The 26735-nt window shown below is 37.6% G+C and overlaps 1 protein-coding gene across 1 annotated transcript in view; it reads left to right on the top strand.

Annotated features, from left to right (window-relative positions):
- Nucleotides 1-18996: 18996 nt before the first annotated feature.
- The window catches only part of LOC139115207 (G-protein coupled receptor 83-like), a 49367-nt gene continuing 41628 nt past the window's right edge, over nt 18997-26735 (top strand). Inside the window, exons 1-2 of the mRNA XM_070677158.1 lie at nt 18997-19050; nt 23699-23745. The gene's annotated coding sequence lies outside the window, so the exon portion shown is untranslated. The remainder of the gene's footprint in view (nt 19051-23698; nt 23746-26735) is intronic.

The following is a 26735-nucleotide window of genomic DNA, read 5'->3' as shown; positions in this document are numbered from 1 at the left end:
AAGCCCGAAAATAATTATGCGCGCTGCGTTTAAAGGACTGAAGTTTCAATTTACATATAATCAGGTGGGTTTTACATTTAGCTTAACTGATAGACTGCCCCCCACCCCAGTCGCCTGGCTTTTCTCGGCAGCTGAGTCACTAGCTGGCCATGTGGGCCAAAGCGTTCACCCCACGATCTACGCAACAGCCTACCAGTAGCGCGTTTGTCTGCTGATGTTTAGTCCCTCAATTTACTATATACGTTTTGATACTTATATGCCCACAGACTTGAAGCAAGTCTACTTAACTTAGTAAACGTGTTGATGTATTTGCTATGCCAACGTTAGCGTACAACATTTGGTGTTAGCGATATTTGGTGACAAAATTTAATTTTAATTAGTCTGTAGTTAGTTTTTGTCTACCCTTCGAAGTGCTACTGCTAAAAGTGAAATCAGCATGTTATTTTTCGCTTGACTTAAGAATATAAACTTGCTATAATTGTTACTATGACCAAGCACTGTGAAAACCTGCTGGGAAAATATTCAAACTCTCTGACTGACAAAATGTGGACAGGTTCTTTGCACGTATATTTTGCATGTGGCAATTGAAGACCGCGTGACGCAAGTTGATCGTATTCTAATTCTACAGTATTCCGTGTCTACGGCTGAAATGTCTATCGAATAATAAAAATCAACCTTTCCTACGCATGTGACATGTACATGTAGGAGACAACAGAAATTGAGTGTGGAGCGGACAAATTTGAAAACGAATTTCGTAAGATCCTGCTCGTGTGAGAGGCATGCACTTAGAAAATAACCACAGATAGAAAACTAATATGACGATATAGACGAAATTATTCAGGAAAGCTCGGTAATTTTGAACACAGAATCATTTTATATAGAAATTTTAAAACATTATCTTTTTAAGTACCACAGTACAGTGAGTTACGATACTGCTGCTCGCTTACTCTGTTACAACTTTTATTTCATGAGAAAGGTTGAATGAAAAGAATCATTTCAATAGCACAGACATGACGCATTAGTAACTGTGCGAAAGTTGATTTCGGAGAATAATTAATCTAGAAAAGAAAAATTGCAAAGGACTTCCGCAAACAGAAATGTTTTTCAATGCCACATCTCAATAAATTCCTAACTGATTCAATTACACACACAGTGAATAAAATGTGCGCATTTGTTAGCCTCTAAAACGCCTTGGTCGCGGACAAAGAATGTTGCCGTTGTGGGTTGCTATGTTATCGTTATAGTGATTAGGTAGATGGTGACGTGTGTTATTTAAATTCGCTGAATACAATGTGTTAACATACCGATTGAGAGAGTAAATTGCCTGAGAAACACTCCGTGACAGGGACGCCCATCTTGCTTTCTGGTAAGTACAAAATAATTGATGAAATCGCAACCAAAAAACTAATCTATGAATTGGGAACATTACAGCTTTGATTAATATCTATATCGTAAGAAGGCCAAATGTCCAGCTTTATCATTTATTGTTTATTATGAAGTGTTTGGCGCGTTTTATCACCCGCTGCGATTGATCTACTGAACGCTATTTTTAATCATTGATGGTAGCACTTATTTTCGCGGAAATTGATTCAGTAATTTGTTACAGCATGGGATCTGCGATCGACTGAGAAGTTCAATTTGGTTCATGCACACGAAAAATTATCCATATCTAGGCAGCAATCACTGACTGCAAACTCTATCTGTGAGCGAACAGTTTTACATATTCGCAAAAAAGCAATACTGATATTTGACGGCTTTATGGTTTCATGTTTTGTGGACCTACATGTATATTTTACCTAAAGGGTATTGACGCTTTGCTTTGTTTTCTCAATGTTCTTTAACCTGGCATTTTGTATTTGAGTGAGTGTCGTTTTATAAACAAGTATACAATTACAAGCTCGAATATGAGCAAAGAGTTTTGATATGTTATGTTAAGAAGATAACTAAAGCAATTTGCGAAGCAAAGACAGGCGAGTTAGCGTTTTCAGAGCACAAAACGACGTTGTATCGGTAAAACGCCATGTAAAGGTTCAAGGTTATGCTAATAAAATCGCACTCGTCTGTAAAAACATGTTTTCTTATACACGTACACCCAAGCCTTTTGACAAATTACATTAGTGAGTATTTTTGGTTGTCACTGGTTCTTGCAGTTTTTTGCCGGAACCTGTACATGCGTACACAGCAGGGTTTTCTCTCGACTGCGCGATTGCGCAAATTGCGCATTTCGAGTCATTTTCTGCCTTGAAAAAGTCACTGACTGAGCGAAAATCGCGCACAGAACACAACAAGCAAAGTGTCCACATATACTGACATATGAGGGTGACCAAAGCGCATAGTACAGCGAACTGTGTGTATCAATGATGAAAGTTGGGAAAATTCGAGTTTTAGCATTGTGTAGGCACGTGTATAGCAATGCAATACCATCGTTTGATCAGCGCATGGGGGATCGGTGCATACTTTCATGGATTTAAGCCCCCAAATTCGGACCGAATCGTATCCGAGGGAACATATATGTCAAATCCTGAGTCGGGGAAACTTGTAGGTGACAATTAGACAGAAGATAGACAGCAGCCGAGCACATCAAAAGGTGACAAACGTCATCATTTCGATATTTAAGCATATGTGCTGCAGACGACAAAGACGACACAACTGAACTTGATGACGATCGTAATGACATCGAGGAAGCGCTTCATAGGAAGGCAAAATTCACATCAAAAGTGACTGCCCCCTAAAATTTCAAGTCTGCCCCCTAATTTTGATAAATTTATGCAGAAAGTGCCCCTTTCAATGAACATGAAGAGAAAACAGTGGCGTACAGCGTAATTTGGTGATGTAATATGGTGTCGGCATGGGCAGGATATTGTAGCCCTGCACCCTTGCTGCTGTACATATGCAAATAGCAACCTTTAAATGAAAATACACCCGGTCGTAAGACGACAGCGCTCATTTTATTAATTTTCTAGGTAAACCAATATACATGTTTATGACCTCAATAAATTACGAAGTCGGTCTAATAAAAATACAATCTGGCAATCTGCAAGTGATTTTCCTCTAAACATATGTCCGTTGTAATTTATGAAGGCAATTTCATAAATGCTTGGCGCAATAGTCTTCTGGTGTTCCAAAAGGTTGGAGCTCATCGAAGAAAATAAAATACAATAGTTGTCACAGTGATAGATACATGTATGGTACAATCCTGTAAAAAGTTAAACAACATTATTACACATTTTTCATTGTTATGAGTTTTCTTATATACGCTTGTTTTATTCGTAAATGCGAACACTGTTATAGTGAATTATCTTACCAATGTTTTTCTTAACAAAAGCGAATGTGTTTTGATTAGAATTGAATGAGTTTGATGGTTTTGGGGAAACTACTATGTGGTAATGAAGAATGGGAAATGAGCAATGAAATGAGCAGACAGCAGGTGATTTAAGATTAAATGTTACATCTTCACTGCAAATAAAACCATAAGTGTGTCATAAATAATACAAACAAAACAAAATCATGTTTGTTTGTTTTGTTGTATGTGAGCCACGTCTAAGACACACAACAAAAGTACTGTTTCAGTCAGTAAATGTCACCTCAGATGCCACCAGAGAAAACCATTTCCACTCCAAAATTTCATTTTTCGCCTTGCGAGAGGGGGGACACCCCCTCTCGCGCTCTCCCCCCCCCCTCGTTCGCTACGCTCACTCGCCACTCAGTCGCTTCGCTCCCTCGCAGTCCACCCGTCTACTTTCTTAAATTACCCGGCTACTTTCAATGTAAGGACAACACTGACAAGTAAATGCCATAAATGTACATGATTTTACAAATATGTTTTTGTAAAGTGAATCAAAAATGTACATGTATTTACATAACTTCATTTAGTTTCTTGAATATAGTCTGTGTGCGATAGAACAGCATCTTGTTACTGGGTGTGAAAAACCAAGCAAACAAACATTGCACCGAAATTTGGTAAAAAAAAAATATATCTCGAAGAAGGAAAGTGAAAAAAAAAGTTGCCAGCATATGCCCTGTAGAAAAAAAATAATTCATGGTGAAGCACGTGGGAAAAAAAATAATGGCTCTCCACCAATCTTCCAAGCCCCCCCCCCCAGGATATCAAATGGTCCACCCCTTATCACGCCGAATAGCTGCTATTTGTTGTCTTCGAGATAAAGTCATCTGAATGTATACTACGAAATTTTGATGTAACGGCCAGCTACTCTGACGTTATTGTTTAAATTATTGAAACGGTCTGAGGGTTTCAAATCTGTCCTAGGTCGAATCTAGCTCAGTTCCATTGCCAACGTCTATGTCTTTTAAAGTACATGACGTCTGTTACACTGTCTAGCATGCATTTTGTGAACCAGATGTACATTTATAATGAGCATTAGTCTGGATGTAAATACAGGCTGACATCAAATCAATTAACAAAACCTTACATAACGTTTAAACACAACTGGTGAGTAATGTCTCAAGAAATAGACTTTTAAACTGTTTTAGATCAACTGATACATCTCTAAAGCTGTCCCATTTGATTTCGCTTTATACTATTTAGCAAAAGATAATAGCGCCATTTGGAGACCGACCTTTTGACTTCCAATATCTCTCCGAGTTGAACAGCACATGCTATGAACTGCTGTTACAAAAACGAATCGCTTATCTTCGACTAAGGAGAGCTTTCTTTGAATACAACATGTTATACAGTCATGAGAAAAGTCATGTTATGTATGAAGTCTAGTTTATCGCTCATCGCGCAATTACCTGATTGAATAGATGACTAAAGGCATCGCATTCTCTGTGAGCCATGCCGCTTTCTGAAGCCGTACAGTGTTAAGTTGACCCAGATACGATTGCGTTATCCATATTTGTTACAATTTACATGCACACGTTATGAGAGTGATACATTATGATTCAGTCACTGTACACGCATTGCCATTGTTGTCGTCTGTATGCGGATGCAGCAACCGTTCATTTTTAATAATCTAGCTGACAAAGTTTGAAGTCAAACTGATGACCTAAGCTCTTCCTATTAATATTGTAATCGTTGAACTTGAAAAGCTTTCAGTGCGTGGTCTTCATAGAAGAGTTAGGTTGAAAGGGTATTATAGAAATAACGGACGACGCGCTGACCATTAACGTTTATTTATGGGCAAGGGCGAGAGAAAAGCCAAAAATTAACGGGCGAGCTAGGCTTGCCGAGCCCGTTAATTTGGCTTTCCTCTCGCCAGCGCCCATAAATAAACGTTAACGGTCAGCGCGGAGTCTGTTATTTCAATTATATTATCAACAAACCCCGAAAAACCGTCAACATTTACAAAAATTTCCCGTACGAACGACAACGACGCCCCAGAGCCTGTCAGTGAGTAGTGCGCGCTGCAAAAATTTTGCAAGTCCGGAGATTTTTTCGAAAAAAGGTCTAAACTTGGCCCACAAATGCTCCATTTTATTTTGTGGTTGATTATGATCTTTGTACAAATCACAATTTTCGTTTTAGCCGTAAAGTTACTTTGTTTACGATATTATTCATATTCACGGGCATAAAAACAAACCATTACTGTGTATTTGTAGGCAGTCACGTGGTTAAGCTCGACCAATTAAAACGCAATGGACAGGGCATGGTAATATAATTGCAGATCCATAACCATTTAAACGTTTCTGTGTAAGGGAGAGGGCTGTGTTACAATATCTGCTCTGTACATTGCAAGTTATCTATGTGCTACAGCGTTTGCGAGCGTACAGAAACCTGAACACTAGAGGCCAAAAATCATTTTAAGTTGATATGACAGCGCGTTGGTTACAAAGCAAATGTGCTTGATTTCCGCTCTTGTTTTACTCTAAGAAAACCATCCGATCAAATACCACGGATCGTGTTTTTATAGCTCTTAATAGGAATGTTTACCCTGTTGAAAAACTCTCTGATGAATGTTCAGTATGTTAGGAATTTAATTGATCTTACGGGTACTTGATATTTTAAAGTTCAATTAACTGTACTATTTGACATATTTTCGTTATTTCACTGTTGTCTGTTATATGCACTCTATCGTTATACTCGCAAAATCATGGAAAATGAAGATTAATCATGTTATTACAGGCTGCATATGTCTCGTCTCCAGTGTTATTGTTGACAGTGAATTATAGTCCGCTTAGAATCTATTTATGAATGATAACATAGCAACATAGATAACTGGAAAAGGAACTATTTATAATGTCAGTGTTTGCCTATTGCGACCATTGTATTGTATTTGTAAGTTTAATAGTTTGTATTTCAATGTACTCCCGGTTACGAAAATGTGTTTGATTTATCGAACAAAAGTAACTGATTTATCATCATTTGTTATCTGTAGTCCCTTGAACTTTTTAGGGTTTTGTCAATCTATATGTCACGTATAGTATTTCTTGATAACTTATCCCCGATCGCATAACTGACTTGTTCATGTGGTAAATTCAATGAGATGCCACATACGGAAACGTGCTCCGACATCTTAATTGTCATCAAGTCAAAACACTTCAAAGCAAATATTTGACCATCAACAATTCACCAACAAACGAACGCCTAGTAACGCTTAGTTAAGGTTGTATGTGCCTCAAAAGGGAGAGACTTAAACTTTTGCTAAACTTTCCTAAATGAAACTTTCAACCCTTCTCATATCAAATCAAGAATAAAAATCCGAAGTACAAGATAAACAAACTACTTACCTTTATCGATACCTGAAATTCAAAATGGCTGCCATCTCCAGGGGAAAATGGCATTTCTGATTTTGGAAAAATTGAGTTATCTTACTCCAAGAGTATTGTAATAAGCCCCCACAAAGGAATTGTACGAATAATGACAGAAGTCATGGCCGATTTCTATTTTATAAACTTTGAATTGTTGCAGTGTGTAAGGGGCAACGTCAAAAGTTCAATGAAGGATAAAAAACTTAATTCTTTTAGTTTGGGGGTGGGGGGTTTTGACCTAAAAAAGTTTCTATCCTACAAATCGATTTAAGGTAAAAATTGCCAGGGGAATGAATATTTTGAAAAATAGAGCAGAAATGCACACTTTCGTGTTGAAGCCAGCGGAGGGAGTTGTTTTAACACGTGTATAGCTGCACCTGGCCTAGTTAGTGACAACAATGCAGGCTGTTGGCTTCTGCTGCACCATAAACGGTAGTTTCTCTACAGTCTATGGTTGCACTCAGAATTTATAATTGTATTTTGCCACATTTCTGGTGCATGTGTAGTCCGCCTGAATGGAGCAGTGTGAACTGAGTTGTTACAACCACCAGGACAGTTGAGATAGATTTTATACCTCCGGAAGGAGAAACCTGAACTTTATTGTTGTTGTTGTTCTTGTTCATTCACTGATAAACTTCAAGTTTGTTGTTAGTATGTTGTATTTACATTGGATGAAACACAAAGTTAAAGTGTGTTCCCAATCTTAAGCCCCACTAGCTGTATCTTTTAGCATTATTTTTATGATTTTACTTTCAAACTAAAATAAGTTGGTGACAATGTAGTCATTTAGGTACTGTGTACACACTTATTATTAACTACCTGCCGGGGCTATATATGCAATTTTGAACAAGATAAAGATTACACTGCGATTAAATGTTTGCCCAAACATTAAATCACAGCCCCATGCAGAAAAGCTAAAACCCTTTATACTATGCATATGTGCACTGAAATCTTCATATAAACTGCACAGAGTAGTCCAAATTGTAATGCATAGGGGTGAATTGTTTCAATTATGACATTGTATGTTCTGATTCCTTTTTAATATTACCAATTTTTGAAAATGCCAGGAAATCAAAATGACCGTTAAAATTTTAACTCACATGTCAAATGTTTCTGAAAGGAATGGTTTCCCAATGCAGTAAAAGTTCATATCTCTTCAGAGGGTAGATTTCAGAAAGGAGAGAATAGGTAGATAATTTGAGGTCAACAAATTTCAAAAGTTACAGCTAGTGGGGCCTTAACGATGCATTACTTTATTTCACCCCTAAATTGACTGATCCTTAGCTTCGCTTTACATAGAAAGAGCCCGGCAACAGGTTCAATATAAGTCAATTAAGTTTCTAGGGGGGGGGGGTTGGGGGGAAACTAAGGGAATTAAGTTTTTTATCCTACATTGAACTGTTGCAGTGGCGCCTAACATCTTACATAACCGACATGAGACAGCCTTACAGGTAACTACGTAAATAACTGTAAAATGACTTTGGTTACTGTTAATTGCGATTAATTCAATATATTGAATACTTTGGTAATTTTTGCCCCTTATCAATATGTGAAGAGAAGCTTATCAGCATGAGGAATATAGGATAGTATTTCATAACACAGAATCAGCTTGCATCATCGTCATGCGAGATCTTGTGAAAACTTGTGCTTCAGGGAAAATGGTCAATTTGGCAAAAGTTGATTACAAGCCGTACTTGTATCCTCACATATCAAAACAATTCTAAGACACTAAATGAACTCCACTTGCCTCAGCAATTAAAAATTTTCAAATTATTGGCAATGTATTCTCCGTTTAAATGATCTCTAAACGTGGGAGACCGTGTAATCATTTTTCACACTCGCTCGTCATTTCATAACTATTGAAACACGACAACAAAGAACGTTGACTTATCTTTTGCTTTTCTGTGCATTCCAAGCAATCATCCTTTACAAATGCAGATAATAAAGCATTTCGGTCATGTTTATATACCGTACAACCTTTCGGAAAGGAGCTATGAACATTGGCAGAATCACGTAAAAACAGCGAACTTTTACATTTTCATAAAAAGTGAGTTTTTAATGTATCTGTAAGAGGCGAACCAAATACAAAATGCCACATGATACCTAGCAAGTATCCTGGTTTGACATTTAGGATTACCATATCCAGTATGTACTTCACGGTTTCAGAAATGAGAATGCAGAGTTCAGATTGCACCGAAGACTAACCTAATGGCTAGAAAACTCTGAATTACTGTGATAACACCGTTTTTCGTCGACTTTGAAGCATTACATATGATTCAGTGCATAACAAAGGCTTAATATCAACAGTAGTTCCCATAAGCTTTTCAGTGACGTCACAGGACAGGGTAAGGTTAATAGGAAGAAATATCGCACATATGATGCCGCTTGTGAAAGGTCTTCAAAGCTTGGTGATTTCTCTTTGAAAATATGCATTTTGCGATTTCCAAAGGCACCGGCTACAATGACAAGACTTTCAGATATCGTACAATGTAGGCATACTCAAGTGTTTTTATATATGTACATGTAGGTGGTATCCTATTCCGAAGCAGCGTCTTATCGATGGATGTTATGGTTGGAGTCTTAGCGCTTCAATTTGACCACTTAAGGCTCTACCTTCAAGCCGAACGTAAGCGTGTACGTTTATCACCTCGTTAAGATTTCAGATGGGTTTCTGTCAGCGACGAGTTTAAACGGATAAGAAGCGGAGGCGGTTGTACTTTTGTTTCCGCTAGCCAGTGAAATGGGTTAACATGACCGTTTAAGTACACTTATTTTTGAAACAAAACTGTGTGTAGATTAGAAGAATGCATTTGATGCCTAAAGCTTCGCCATCTAAAGGGGGCACGTTTTCGAGGATTTTTGAGGATCATTTAAGTTGATTTTGCCAAAAGGATAGTAAAATTAAATCAAGATTCCGATATCGCTATCGTTTGCAGTTTCGATTTTCAATCATTCTAATAAGATTGGCCCTGCCGTTTAAGCAAAACACTACAAAAATAGATGATTTAGGTAGAAATTTGTGCTTTTCTAGTGTAACAGCGAACCAATTTAATTCACTTGAAGAACTTACTCATGATAATCAACAGTCAGCCAATATCAACTTCAGTTCCAAAGAATTCGATTATCAGAACATAAAAAGATGTTTTTGGACCGTGATGAACCAGACTTTGCCGTGCTTTGCAGTTTCGATTTTCAATCAGTGTAATTATTCTAGATAGAGGTCGTAGCGCTGTAAAACGATGACGACACGTTCACGTTCACATAACTACATCTCAAATCTGATGTCGTAGTTTGAACCTCATTACCATCAACGTAACAAGTAGGTTACATGTACTGAGACACGTATTGTACGCAGTCAAGCAGAAGAATTTTATTTGTACAGAGCTACACAACAGCTTGAGATGAGGTAATATGTTACTGTAAAGTTAAAATAAATGACCAATTATCAGTCATAACTAACAAAAGGAAACCTATTTTGTCAAAAACCAGTGATAATATAGTTTATCAGCAAAAACTTATAGACGTTTGAATTTCAAAATTTTTCTCTTTGAGTCGCGTCCATTTTCTGCATATTTTTCTGAATAGGTAAACACAATTTCTAGAGCAGCGACAAATGACAAGATTTTGGGAGTCTGTATGTCTGTCGCCGGGGAGCATTTTGCCACATTTCATTATGGATAGCAGTCCTGTTTCAAGGATAGTTCATAATCACGTGCCCATGTGTGTCATATTTGGGCAGCATAATAGTAGCGGTTTTTGCGGGCCTGGGAAGTGTGTATATAAAACACTAGATACGATGTTCTGGGGTCCTTTGGAAGTGTATATATAAACACTAGATACGATGTTCTGGGGTCCTTTGGAAGTGTGTATATAAAACACTAGATACGATGTTCTGGGGTCCTTTGGAAGTGTGTATATAAACACTAGATACGATGTTCTGGGTCCTTTGGAAGTGTGTATATAAACACTAGATACGATGTTCTGGGGTCCTTTGGAAGTGTGTATATAAAACACTAGATACGATGTTCTGGGGTCCTTTGGAAGTGTGTATATAAACACTAGATACGATGTTCTGGGGTCCTTTGGAAGTGTGTATATAAACACTAGATACGATGTTCTGGGGTCCTTTGGAAGTGTGTATATAAACACTAGATACGATGTTCTGGGGTCCTTTGGAAGTGTGTATATAAACACTAGATACGATGTTCTGGGGTCCTTTGGAAGTGTGTATATAAAACACTAGATACGATGTTCTGGCATATGAGTTGCATGTCGCGGATGATTACCATCGTATGACCAAACCGCGTCGTAAATAATGTAATCATAGTATCGCCTTCGCATTATTCATGCAATCAATAGGGTTTGTCAAATTACAACAACAATTGGTTAGTTCTTGCACATAATGTTTCTTCTTGAGATCGCACTGTCGACAAAGCGTGAAACGCGTGGGAAAGTATGCTCTATGTGTACTTTTCCCTTACTTGTTAATTTCCATACTTCTGTTGCTTCCTACGGGGTAACGGCCGACTCCAAAGTATCCTCCTTAACTTGGAAATGACGTCATGTGAACAGGACTGGGGATATTCAGATTGAAACAGAAAAGTACAGTGACCCAAGCTAAAGTTCTACAGCCATCCTTTGCACCGATCAGTACAAAAATAATCCGATTCGAAGAACCCGATATTAAAAGATTAAATGTCGTACTTCAGAAATTAGGTTAAAAGACTTTGTACTATCAATCACCTTAAAAGCAACGCTTAGCCTATCTAATGCGTACATTTCTCTGAAAGATGTTTAAAACGTAGTTTGCTGATTAGTATTGTTCAACGTTCGTTTTGTTTGTCACAAATAATATATATTCTGTGAATTGCAAAATGTTTAAGTAGTGGTGAAAATGTAGAAAGGTAAAATGTAATTTGTATTTGAATCATATCGAGCAATAAATGTCAAATTTAGGATTGGAGAAAGCCCGCTCGTACGTATTACTTTTATTTCTTACGTTTGGACTGCAGCGGTTAAGTTCTGTGTCGCAAAAAAGATGTTAACATACCTTATGTAACCATATCCCGTGTTTGATTGTTATCCATAAATGGATGGATAGATAGATAGATAGATAGATAGATAGATAGATAGATAGATAGATAGATAGATAGATAGATAGATAGATAGATAGATAGATAGATAGATAGATAGATAGATAGATAGATACATAGATAGATAGATAGATAGATAGATAGATAGATAGATAGATAGATAGATAGATAGATAGATAGATAGATAGATAGATAGATAGATAGGTAGATGGGTGGGTGGGTGGGTGGGTGGGTGGGTGGATGGATTGGTAGGTATGTAGGTAGTCAGTGAGTCAGCCAATCACAAGGCTATATAGCTTTAAGTAAACTATTTTTATAGAACTATGCACTGAGCTCCATTTTCGCATTATCACCATCTTTTCTTCTACGGCTATGTAAAAAGCCATACTGATCTGTTATGTTTCCAATCACGTGAAGATACTAAATATTTGTCTCTAAGCTTAAAACTGCGAATCACACTTTCCTCGCTTTTAATGCTGCGTGGCTGTTGAAACAATGTGCGATACGTACAACGCATGTTCGCTATTCAAAGGTGAATTAAAGGCGTTGAGTAAGCTCGAACGATTTCATTTATACGTTAAGCTTGCAACGACACCCTTCAAAGACGATCAATCCTTTTAGATAAAAATAACCAGTGAAAAGGCATTATGCCTTTTAATCGAACATACAGTGCTTGTTAAAATCAACATTTGTACGCGTCTTGCGGAAATTACTCTGTGAACTGCTTGTAGTTGGTAACATATGATATGTGATCGGTGAAGTTCAAGCATGAAATTGTTCATTTAAAGTTTCTGTGTGATGATTGGGAACCCTGTTGCGCAAAAAACAGACAATATCAGCTATGAGTTTTGATGAATTGTAGAAAGTGTAAGCAAGAGATCATTGTTTCCCTGCCAACGTGGCGCCTCTCAGTGCGCATGACGTCATTCAAAACGCCACACTCCATTCCTCGGCCGCTATAGACTTGTTGTACTAAACTTTAAAGCTAGAGATCATAGTATATTTATTATGCTTGGCATTAACTTATAAGGTAGAATTGTTCCCAGTACAGATATTGGGATTCATTTTGAAGCTCATGGAATAACTAAAGTTTTGGCCGACATATTTTGTGGTAACCAAATATTATGCTTTTGCCCATAGAGTTAGCACAGGAATAGCGACCATTATAAACTTCAAATATAGGGAACTATTCAATAATTTGTTTCCGTATTACCAACATTTACACAATGGCCCAAGAGTTTTATTCCTGAACAAAAACACCTGTGATTTGTCAAGCTGCAGTACACTGAGAGAAAACCCTAGCAAATAGCTATTCAAATCAACTACCGTCAAGCGTTTCCAGTGAAGAAGTTTGACTACAGACGGTCTATCGGTGTTATGTTAAAATGAACATGATTAGATCACTGGTATGTTTGCGACTGCGAATGAAATCAATCCGTGCTAACAAAAGGGTGTTTCAAGAACATTACTGATGGCCTTGGAATGCAAATAAATACTTACTTACTTTACTGCAGCAGTCTTGTGTTGGACCAATACGTGTCTACAAGGGAGAAATCGGTGGACCGTCCCAAAGCTTATTACATTATTATTGAAACTGACACAGCAACGCATGTACAAGTTTAAACTACCCTTTCCTGAACGAACGTTTCGAAGTGCGAAAATCTGACCCCCCGAAACACGATAAATTGATGCATTTGGAGATAAGAAGTATAAACTGCTGACAAATTTTGAAAAGCAAACAAAAACAATCTGAAAGCAATTGAGAGTCCCTGATAAACAAGGGACTGCGCTTAAGCGAAATTTGAATGTGACTAGGGGATTCTTAATATTACTTGTTCACAAACGATGACAGTCTTTCACGAACTCTTGGGTCGAACAATATCTCACAAGTAATATTGAATGTTCCCACAACTTTTCATCTCTGGTCGTACCAAGGGCAAGTATGGGCTTTAGTCTATTCAAGCTTATAAATTCCAAGGTTCGTAAATTATTTTCCTCCACTGTAACTTATCAACTTCCAAATAGTCACTCATCTGTCGCTGGAAGCATGACATAATAATATTTATTGATGCGAAATGTATTATAAGTGTCATTTCACTGTGAAAATACCGATTGGAATGACTGATTATCTAATGGTGTATATCCATGAATTTCAGATCGAGCAATTTATACCGATTTTGACGGGGAAACATCAGGACTATTTTCTGAAGCAAAGTAGTCTTGCTAGTTCGTCAAGTCATGACGTCTCTTTAAACACAAAAAATGGCAAATACAGGTGAGGAAAGATTGTTTGGTACAGAGCTTGGCAGGCGTTTGCCCGCTCATTTCCTGGGTTTCATTAGGCGACTGTACCGAACAAAACATAGGAGCTGGCACTCATTTGCAGCCTTAATGTTAAGAGCCACTTCACCTATTGCACGTAGGCAATCTGACCTCTCGGAGTTTCACTTAGGAACTCAATACATTTCAAATACTTTCTTGACGAGCTGTTTATCCACAGGAATTCAAAAAAAAACAAGTGACAATGATTTCAACCGAGTATTCAACAAGCAAACAGCTCCTCGAAAAGAACTCCGTCGAAAGTATTAACACCGACTTAGAAGCCACCGTCTGTGATCTCATGTAACGCTTATGAAACACGACACAATTATCATTTTCCCCAGAAACAACTCCCCTGCGCTTCAGATGTTTCAATTGCAAGCTATTAAGGTTTACAAGGCTCGCGACGTGTAAGCCTTGTCCGGCATTCGATCAGAATACAAATACAGAAAGCTGTAATTATGCAGTAACATGTACCAGCTTCAACGCGCTGTACATTAAAAGCTTTTTCGTGGTAAATCTACGTTCTGTACTAAAGCAACCATTGTATACAGACTGTTTTAAGCAGTAAACATACCGCAAATGGATCGAGAATATTTTAGCCACGCGCGTAGATTAAGCAACTGTAGCTGTAAATTCGTAATCAACAAGTCTAGAAGTGTAAACTGCAACACCGAGAAACACTCTCCGCATACTATTGCTGCATTATCCTGCCACCTGCTACAGCTGGATTGCTAATGAACAAGACCTTTGTATGCCACACGGCGATATTGAAAAGGGTGATTAAATTGGGCTTTTGTATTAATCAATTAGCAAGGAGAGCCGGATGAGAGAGCTCTTTGCGGCCTTCAGAATAGAGAAGCAGTATTCACATGAGATTGTCTATACAATTCAGTCACTCAATGAAATTAATACAGACCCAGCTGGAAAACAACCTACAACAGAAGGTTCTTTAAGTTACTTCTTTCACGTCGAAATGATCTGAATTCATCTTCATGCCGGGAGTCATACCTAAAATATTCCCGAATATACGCAGCTTTCTGGCTAAAACCATGTAAACGTATCACAATGTATAATCGTGCGACATCTGGTAATATAATAATGGTATTAAATGTGACAGTCCTCAGATATATCGATTAGATAGTGATCTATACAATTTACTTGCTTTCAATAAAGTGGATGTTGTATTCGCGATTCCGTGAGAATCGATCAGCTTTTGGACAAATGTACGATGGGGTCAGCAAGGTTTTATGATCAGCAAAGCCTTCTTTTCGTAATGGCGTACTGCAAAACTTTTCTTTTTTTCTGACAGGCGTACAAATGAATGTGCCACCTTTCATGTCTTAAGAAGTCTATAGACTTTTTACCAGATTCTCCAAAATACCACTGTGATGAAAGAATGAATACTCAATATTGAAATTCATAGAAACAGGTGTGGTCGTGCCCTCCGATTATCTCGCAGCACTGCTAAGCAGGCTGAAAATCACAACTTCATTAATTTTTATCCATGAAGAAATGACCTTGAAACTCTTTATAGTGTGTCGATTATTTCTAGAGAGAAGTTTTAAATCGCACACAACGAAATTTTCAATGGTTCTCTATGCAGCAACAGCACGATTTTATCATATCGAAATCTTCTGAGTGGAGAGTTGTTACGTTCGGCTTAAAACTTTTATGCGTTGTTTCTGTTTCATTGAAAATTTTGACGAGGACATAATTCGATAAATTCTCTATCGGAAATACAGCCTTTGTCATATAACGAAAGTATTGAAGGCAAGATGGTATGCAGTGCATAACTTAAAGAAATACCAGTTTATTGACAGTGAGGTATATGGAAATGTTATAATAGCTATAATAGCATTGTATATGATAGTATCTTTCATATTTTTATGCTAAATCGAAAATTGAAGACACTTTCATATGTTATGTAAATCTGACGGATTCTCAAACTCTTGCGGGCAAAGACTGATGCATTTGCATTTAGGAGTAACCATCCTCAAGTTCAAATGACAAACATTGAATCAGTATATGTGTGTTCTCAGAGAAAAATATAATATGTTGATTAGGTTGTACATATTTTTCAAGTAAAGCCAACCGTATTTTATTCTTTAATCTTCGTGCACGTCTAGTTTCTTCTGGAATATTTCAATGAACCTCGCCTGGCAGGATTTAACAAGCTAATACTTAACGAATAGGATTTGAAAGGTTATACCAATTTAGGAATTATAGAATATCACTAAGGCGGATGCAATTCACCGATACTTCCTGAGCACGTAAGTGCCGTAATTGCCACTGATTGTTATGCTACAGGGATGGACAAATCTCAACCTGACCTAACAAAATCGACCGCTAATAATCTATTGCACATGATTCACAATGTCTTGGCAACAGCAAATTTGTTTTTCGAGCATCGAAAACACTCAAAGCTCTTAGCGTATTGCATCTAAACTTGGCTATACATAGTTGGCTCACTTATTTTGATATCCAGCTTTGCATTTGTGCCGAATGACCTATTTTTTGCACGCCGATAAAGCGTTATTAGATATTCTACGTACAATTATGTGAAATAGGCAAGTATACGTGTGATGACGGTCATCGTAACAAATTATAGTGGCGACTCGACTTGGCGTAAGTAGACACAGAGGATGGAAAGCTCACAATTAGTGAAAATCGTTCTAATCTCAGCAGATTTACATTGCAATCTGATCGCTTCCCTGGCAATGGTTTTCAATTGTTAAGAAAACCAATTAGTTTCTTCTGTGGAGAACGAGCCTGGTCATTGATAGGACTGCCCAGTAGCCTTTAACTCAACTAGTTTATTTTATTATAACTAGGATACAAAAATAACAAGGAATCATTCCATCATAACTCGGTCTTTCAGACCGGATATAGGATTCAAGGTCGCCCCCAGAATATGACGTGGGTGTTGCATTGAATACTAAAATAAGAGGAACAATGGGAGTACAAAGCAAAGAAAGTCGGTTTCATTTCTTTCAATAATACCAAATTACTATTGACGCCCACTTAAGGCAAAAGTGCAAAGGTGCATCTGGGTTTATTGCCGACTGATGTCCTTCACAGTAAAGGAAACCGTACAAAAATAATCGGAATGTCTTGAACTATTAAATCTTGGTAAATGATAATGTTACAGGGTCTCACCCATAGTTTGGAGTCTCACATATATCGAGTCCTTCACAATACAATAACAGTGCCGTCCTTCTGTTGGATGTTCGTCGTTTCTTCATGATGTCATCAATGTTCACTTCATAGCGAGCACTGTTCGGTTGAGGAAGTCATGAATTTGTATCGACGCATTCTGCAGTCACAAAGAACATCGGAAATACAACTCTGGATTTACGTTGCGTGCTCTTCACGACCTCTTAATAATATCTCTGTGTATGCAGTAAGTGTGACTGTGACAAATTCTCTAACTTTAAAATCATTTAGTCGAGAACAGATTGTCTGTATATTCACATGTTTGTTAGTTAGTGTTAAAGAGGATGCGTTCACTCTTTTGCAAAAACCTGACATCACTTCTCGATGTTCCTGAAAGTCAATTTTTGTCTGTCATTCTTTGCCCCTGGTTCCAACTCGCTCTGTCTCCACAAGTTTATGTTTCTATTCCCTGTCCCCCTCGCTATGGGAAACAGGCTTACATCTACTATTTGTGTAATTTTCCACAAATAACTAAAGATGCAATAGCTGACAACTTTAGATTGATGGCAAGGGTAATCATTGCTTTCTCTAGTTCATATCAATTTTCCTTAGGTTTCATTATTCTCTCTTCCGTGATCATGTGACAGTGGCTTTGCGTTATAACAATTTTTAATCACCTCCCCGAGGACTCTTCATTATGACAGTATGTATGTTAGGTACACTGTAAGTACACTTTAAGTATACCGGAGAGAGGTATGGATATTTTTTAGTTTCGTACGCTCCAATTCATCACTTTTAATCGTTTGTATCGATATTCATTACTGTAATGGCCAGAAGCGATCTGAACGTTTTTGCAGCAATCTCGTCAAATGTCGTGCAAGCGTTTTAAACGGGCGACCAAAATGTACCAAAAAATAAGTAAAAGGTTTTTACTGAATACCTGATGTCATCTTTGTGCATGGTTTGAAAGCAATATCGTCAACGACGCATTTATTTTGTGCTATCACAATGGAGGTGTCCACTCCCTGGTATTAGTATAGTATTGAAAGAACCCAGCGTTGTATTGAACTGAACAGAAAGGAATGAATTTGAAAGTGCATTACATAAATGACAACAGTTGTTATCAGGTATGACGTTTTAATCATGATCTATCGTGTCATAGTATTCAGAATGACAACTGCAATCTCGATCTAGGAAACAATGTCATAAAGTTAATCTACAGTGTTATCACGAAACTTGCTCTACCTAGTGTGCAAATGAACGCCGATTTATCTGTTAACACATGCCCAGATATGTCGAACAATTAAACAGGGAAAATGCAATCCGAAACAGGGAGTGGTTCATTGGTTTTTCGGTCTTGAAATATGCACAGGTATGCACAAAGGCGAGTCAAAGCCTTAGACTGACCATTTTACGATGAAGACTATCCTAGACTTCAGAGTATCTCCAAATCGTTAAAATAAAGAACCCAATTTATTATTGCAGAAAGGCAGTCTCCAATATAGAACACAGTAGAGGTAAACAGAACAGTTTTACCAATCAATGGAAACATTGTGAGAAAAAAGTCTTCCCTTAGTTTTCAATTATATAAAGCGAAAGGCTATGTAGGCCTATGTCACAAGCATCAAGAAAGTAGTTAAACAATGTGACCAATCAGAGAAGGCATTGCCGTTGCCATAGAAACATTCGTTATATTAGCGGGAGCTGTGCGATCGGACGCATAGTCATCTCGCCGGGCGTTGATTATCAACTCGAAGGGTTCATCTGTCACGCGGTAAGTCTACGACGATTTCAATGTAAATTTACAACTCCTGTGTTCCAATCGTCTTTTAACACTGATGGTATATACGTGCTTGTTTCATGTCCGTATTAAAATCAGGTAAATATTAATAATTCCTCTATGAAATATAATTACGTTTTTGCTAAAACATTGATCATCTCACTTTCAGCAGAATGCTGATCGTTGCTGCTATATCTATTGACACCAGATTAGCTTCCTGAGTCAGTTAACAAGCTTCTTCTCCATCACCAATACATTTTAAAGAATGGTCGGCTTTTCCTTTGAACATGACTTGAATCCTCTTCAAATACTGTTGAAATAACAGTTATTTCTACTACAGTCGATACTGCTAAAAATAATCTTTACCGTCGCGTTTGAGGTTTTACTCAAGTGCCCAAGTCAGTCAGCTTTAAAACGCAAGTATCTTGATGAGAAAAGTCGCCGGATACACGTCCAAAGCATCTTTTCTTTCACTTTGACTGGGCGCGTTATTCATAACTTTAGGGCAGCGATTTGCAATGTGTGAATTTGGAAAACCGTAAAGAGCAGCAAAATACTTCCAATGACATTGTGCTATCAATTTTCGACAGCTTATGTATAGATATTGTAATGTCGCATTTTACGCTGTTTTGCAATGTGATAATAAATGCATGTTACCGCGTAGTCATGGTTCCCATTCGGGAGTTTCCACCGATTTCTCATCTATTGAAGTGATCGTTGATGTATTGTTATTTTCGTAAGATACGACAGTCTGATACTGACTTGTTAATCTCACAGTGAACGGCCCCAGTGCGGATAGAGTATGTTGTCATTTGCCAATGGTATTTATCGATTAGAGCGTGCATTATACGTATACTGACTGTTTTAATCATGTGACTAAAGTTAGAAAACATATCCCTCGTGTCGCACAATAATCTAACAGTTCAATTATGGAATCGAGACAACGAAGACAAAATGGTTGTGGTCACAGAGTTGCTTCAATATGTTTGCCATTCACGTCATAGCACATCGATATTTAACCGTACAACGCATTTGCCGATATTTCAGAGACTCGACATTATGTATTCGGCAGAAGTGCACGCAAATGGGAATATTTTTCCCAGGCGCGACTCAGCGGAAGTGGCGCAAACCCTAATGTTAAAACTATCCACAAAGTTGTAAACATCAGGGATGATCATTACATATTTCTGTCCAGTCATAAGAACATGCGACGGTTTATACCATAGTCTAGCGTAGTCTAGAACAGAACTAGAGTTCTCTGTTGCAGGCGAGCACAAGAGAAATCTTCTGTGATGGACACTGAAAAACCGACTGACAGAAGTAACAACCGGCATTGCATCTCGTCCAAACGCAAATGCGTCATATATCGCTATCATTAGTCTTTCGTTTAGCTCGGTTCGAATTATTGAATATGGCGCTTGTTACGTTAAAAGTCTACATCGTCCACCAAATAATCAATAATAAAATCTTTACGAGTAGAACAAGGCTGTAGGGTTTAAAGCACCACGTTTCCACATGCAGGGGTTCAGTATTCACCGAGTGAAGCTGAATGGCGTTGAACAGGGCAATGTTTGGTGCATGTGCAGTAATAACCACCCTCAACAATCTTTGGCACGTTAGGCAGGACTACCCTGACGACGACAGGACCCGCCCTGTTGATGATCAAGCAGACAAATATCGAAAGTAATTTGAAGTTTTGCCAGTGGACACTATCACAAAAGCCGAATAGTTGGAATCATAAATTCAATCATGTGCAGAAACAATTGGATTTAGTCCAACATTACTGTCTATTAATGGCTACTGATGTGGTACTACTTCAAGATAATAGAGAAATTTTCACATGTCTAGAGTTTGTCCAGTCAGTTGAATGGATTCGAAACAACACCACGCAGATGTAACAGTGATTTATTTTTCAGTTCAGCACGTTGATCTTCACGTAGAATGCGCCTCGGAAACAGATTTTAGGGGTCAGAGTTTTACAATACTTTGTTGGTCTTATATTTGTGTTGACTTCTTTTCAAGCCGGTAAAGTAAATAAACTTTTGGTCGTGGTTTATCGTACAATCAAATATTTAGTTTTTCAATACACGTGGCTCATGGTATATCGGCATTGTTGAATATCATATCTCTGTAATATCAGGTTTTGTTTTTTCTTTCAGTCCAACCTTTGCACAATGGCCGATGGTGTTTATATGAAAACAATTGATTTACAATTTCCTAGGGGAAAGCTGGAGCAGAAATTCAAACTTTCAATCTCAAGACCCTACTTAATTAACCGTAGCCGGCCAAAATTGTAACGACAAAATTGGAACAGAATAAATAATGTTATCGCCGACTGGCCAGTAGGGTGTAAGGGAATGGGCAGGAAATGATATTTTGTTTGTACTCCTTCAAAACTTTATCAATGTTCTGGCCTAAGAAGTCTCAGGTACCTGTGCAGACATTTTATCAGGGGAGAACGTCACCTGGAATTTACCGATCTTCCAACTTCAAAGTACAAATGCGACGTCACCTTTATTTGTTTATCAAGCAGACAGACATAGCCCTAAGATGGTTAAACACAAATTTTCTTTTAAGACTTACAAGTAAGTCCACATAAACTGTATATCAGCGACAATGATAGGCTTTTAGAATCCAAATATCTGTGTCTGTGGTGAATAGTGCATACAGACATTACACAACGTCGTTTACTGCTGACATTTAGAAACGGGTTATACAAACCTTACACCGATATGTACATATGTCTCGGTTGGAAATTTACGTACATTTAAGTGTGACGGCGAACTTAATTGTATTAAAATTGCATTTCAACAAAAAGCTATTTTAAACTCGGCAAAATAAATGTTTAAGTCAGGGTCTTCTCTGGTCAAGGAAATGTCGTGTAGAAGGAGACAGTGCATCGTAAAATGTGACACCACGTCACCTGATGTGTTGAACCTGTCAACGGTGGTTCCACGTTCTGCCGTGGTTCAACTAACACAGCGATAGTTTCATGCATGGTTGTTACGAGGGAAGTCGACAAAGTAAGGTTTGATGGGACACTAAGTCACGAGAGACGTCTATTTTGAGTTTAATCTCCCATGCCATGGAAGGGCATTCAGATTCGTGCGCAATGAATACATGCTGACATTTTAATAAATTCAAATCTTTCATGCAAGATTAATTCCGATCTATATCATCGTCAAGCTGCATGAATCATTTCTTAAAGGCTATTAAATAAAGACTGCAAAACACGATTTGAACGATTTGGGATAATAAGATGAGGGTACTTAGAAGGAGAGAGTGATGAAATCGAAATTTTTACCTCTTAAATTTTACAAACTGGTAAAATAGTACAGAATTGAAAGGTTTACCGACAATATTAGTCATAACGAAGATGCATGTATCAATTCTTGAAGACTATAAAGATATATTATGCGCCTCGAAAGTGAAAGACTTAAACTTTTACTGAACCTTTCCTCAATGAAATTTTCATATATTCTCTTACCAAATTAAGAATAAAAATCAGAAGTCACCGTGCACAGTTTGGAACTGGAGAAACAAATATCCTAACAGTTATCGATGGTGGAAATTCAGAATGGCCGCCATCACTCTGTTAAAGCTATTGGGAAAGATAACAATTTTATTTTCGAAAAACTAAGACGGTGAACATTTTTCTTTCTCCAAGAGTTTTAAAATGAGCCTCCACTAGTGGTAGAGCACAAAAGAATTGTGAAAATGGAAGTCCGAATATCTGTCCCTGGAGCGTATTCTACCTTACATAAAGACTGAAGTATAATACCCGGCATTGTCCGTTCAAAGTAAGATTGACAAAGTTTACAACTGTGCAACTGTAAAATTGGCAAGATAAATGCCTAACAAAAGACAACACTATTAACAAGTTACGATAATAAGATGCGTGTTTCTGTAGACGTAAATTAGACGAGATGTAGATTTATGCTTCGTTTGACAAGTCTTGTAACTGACACTGTAATTTACAAAAATGTCATTAAACGACAATTAAACGTTAATCATTGTATAGTTATGATACAACTTTCAACGGTCGTTAAATTCTAAATAATAGTGACACGAACATTTTAATTTGCCCTTGATATCACAAGTTATAAAGCGACAAAACAGTTATATGATATGGTATGGTTATATGAAAATGAGGCAGTAGCTGTATTCTTGTTTACCTGTATCGTCGTCTTCACTGCAAAACAGTTTTATAAGTTTTGCCACAAGTCAGCAATATCCTTATGTTTTAACTTGGCTTCCACAATCGCTGACATTCTTCCTTCACTGCATGGCTTTAGTGGTTTAAAATGCCCATAATTTCCTTTTGTAACCTTTCTACTGTTACCCATTAAATTAATGTTGGAATTTTCGTGCGAATATACTACTGGTGATATATATAAATCCTAAAAACATGTGACCTAATTAAAATATATGTTCCACGTTATAGAAGTTTCTTTGTCGTGGATTGATTTCATGAAACGATCGCGTGATGGCCATCCATGCGCGTTACCATAGCGCCCTATTACTTATCCTTTATGAATAATGACACAGAATACTGGCTTCCACATTGGGAACTGTTTCTTCTCCGAGAATTTCCGGACTATTCTCAAGATTTCACGTACCTTTGTTTTCTATTTTGTTACAGTAGATCGATGTCTAATTGACTGCGACAAGTAAACCTAGACACACCGGGTAAGTAAACATCATGAAATATCATTTTTGAATGACGAGCTATTACTGCTTAAATCCGTGTTTTCAATTTAAGCGGGAGGGTAAGGACATATTTTCATCAAATTTATAGTCGAGTACAGAAGTTTGCAGACACCAGTTGATAAACAAGAAAATAGCGCTATTTGTTGGAATTCAAAAGGAGTATTGGAAAGAAAATGTGGAAAGAAAATTCAAACCTACCTATCCATTATTGATTCAACGAGGTCTCAGCAGGCTCAGCGTGGATTTTTTATTACCGGACGTAAAATTGCTAGAATCTAGAATACAAAATATTGGCTTTCAGAGAGTCTGTGACAAGTATCTTAAGATGTAGGAAGGATGTAATTAATATCTCCAGACTTCCTTTAAATTTCGATATTATTTTGATAATATTAATCTCATAATCAGATCAGTTCCCGCGCACTGAGCGCAAACAACCTAGAAATACTGACAAATATGGAAACATAAAGTGTGCCATGCATTTGGGTAAATCCAATGTTTCAATTATAGCCTACTACTGTGTGTGGTAAATGTTTTGTGCATACTGGAGCAAGATGGCCATTGCAAGACGGCCGTAAACGAAAGACACAACAAGATAAATATTACTGTTACAGAACGTTCACCACAGCTTCTTTGATCAATAAAGCCATAGCGAGTATAACAAATATATCAAACAACAAGACCGTGATTGAAAGTTTCAGTTTAATTCATATTTTTGGGTTTCGCCAATCATAGCAAAGGTTACTTTTCCCGAAAGTGACTGCGAATAATGCTCTATACTCAGGAAACAACCCGTCCATGATATTCGATTGCTTTTTTATTGAGAACGTAAATCTCTCTCTTAATCTTATCGTTTCAAGTTTTTTCCCGTTTAAGTGCGGGAAGACAAGGTTTAGAGTACACAACATGGCGCTCTAGATTCCGTAGCTGCGTATCTCAACAATCAGAAACAACACTGATAGCCTCTTTGCGAAAGCTACAGAAATTCTATAGTTAAACATGTTCCATTAAGCTTGAAGTATTTTGGTGCAATCATATTGAGCAATCACAGCGGCTAGTCGGAATTCCACAAACGCTTTCAGTGCTGATAAAAACGAATTACGATTTTATAAGGCACATGGTGTACATTATAGTTTGGTAAATTACTGTACATCGCCGCTGTTATCAAAACATTTAAAGGAATACATGACATACTTGCGAGGACAGGGAGGTCTTTCACAATGCATTTTGTCCCCAGATCCTAAAATGTTTTTCGTTATAGCAGCGTCTGTACCTTTTACTGCGTCATACGGCACATACGTCATAGGTGCAAAGAGATAGCGACAACATGCCTTATGTTTGCTTATACAGTGTTGAAGCCAAGTGAGAAACTGGTTTTAGAGTATCAACGTACACCGTTTTCAATAGTGCGTTGTTTTCTGCCCGTGCAATATACCTTTATATTAACCGCCTTCTTTCTACAAAAGGGATTTTAATCATGCCATACCACTTTCTCAAAATTTCCGTTTGTATCTTTTCTGTCTATCTTATGTCAATGAGCATAGCATGTTTGAAAAGTGTGCCTCCTGTCATCTAGAATGTCACTACGTGAGAAGAGATTAGAACAGGTTTATTCAATCTTAGAACGGAAAGTTACGACCATCGTAGTCCTTACACAATCAGTTTTTGTTGGTATTCAACTTTTTCTTGGTAACTTTTAAACTCTTTCAAAATAACAGTTATCAATCATATCGTCATTTTTATGATAATTAGCCCGTGGGTCAGCCCAACCATGGTACATATGTGATATTTGCAGCGGGAGCTGTCGTTGGTGTCTCTACAGCTGCTGATGAAGGTCGTCATAGAAGGTGTACAGAAACGTTTCGAGGAATGAGACAGCTTAAGTTCTGCTTGTAACAGATGAGACTTATCAACTACATGCATTTCATTTAAACCTAAGAATATTACAATATGAATGTTTGCAATTGTCTTTTTCTCAAATTTGACTCCGATTTAAATACTATTCGCCCTATTATTGCAGTCCAGTTGTTCCTTTCAGATACATACACCAATTTTCGGGAGTTGTTTTTATGTCATTTATTAGCAGTAATGTTATACTTTTCCCAATTGGTCCTACCTTCGTTTCAAGCGTATCTAGCAAAATAGCGAACATCGACACTTTCCGCTGTTATGTCGTCTATTCAATTCTGTAAGTTAATAACTAACCCTGTATGATTTGCTGCGGAGTTAATTCAACGAGTGACATTAAAATCACAGACTAACAAAAAACCGGCAGGTCGCAAAGAATGGTTTATTGAAGACAGATAACATCCGGTAAACCTTTCACATTTCCATTTTACGCTATCACTTGAAGACCATATGTTCTAGTGATGCGGTGAATCTCTCCATTAAATCCAACATTGAATCGCGCACTTAAATGGCAGTTGTTTCAGTTGCATCGGTTTTTGACGAGCAATTTACACGTCATTCTAGTTGTCCAACATCCTGAAAACTTACTTTGCAGTACAAGTAAATAGCAACCAATGTGCGGACAGAAAGACATCCGTTTGTTAAAAGTGGCAGGGTTTACAAGTTTTAACACCAAGTAAATGTGTTAAGTATGAATGGTTTTGATTGACTATAATAGTTTGACTCGACCGGGGATTCTAATCCAACATAAGGTATCTACAATTGGGTCATTATAAGTACATATTTGACACAGAGTAACTCTATGTAATACACTACAGTCCTGCTCAAAAGTTTTCATTCAAGGCTCTTCATATGTTGATAGCTGGGGTTCAAGTCATGTGTCTGTGCATTTTGTGGAATACTTTCATAAACAGACGGAATACCTAACAAGTGCCACCTATTTGACTAAGTGATCGGCAATATTGATAATTGCCGTCTAATGATAATGGAACTATGGGCGTCATTATCGAATGTGCATTAAAACGGAAAGAAGTAAGTCATTATAATTGCAACTTCGATATTTT

This window comes from Ptychodera flava, chromosome 17 (assembly GCF_041260155.1).
Source record: "Ptychodera flava strain L36383 chromosome 17, AS_Pfla_20210202, whole genome shotgun sequence".
NCBI lineage: Eukaryota > Metazoa > Hemichordata > Enteropneusta > Ptychoderidae > Ptychodera > Ptychodera flava.
Note: the sequence above shows the minus strand (reverse complement) of the source record. Positions and strands in the feature narration are given on the sequence as shown.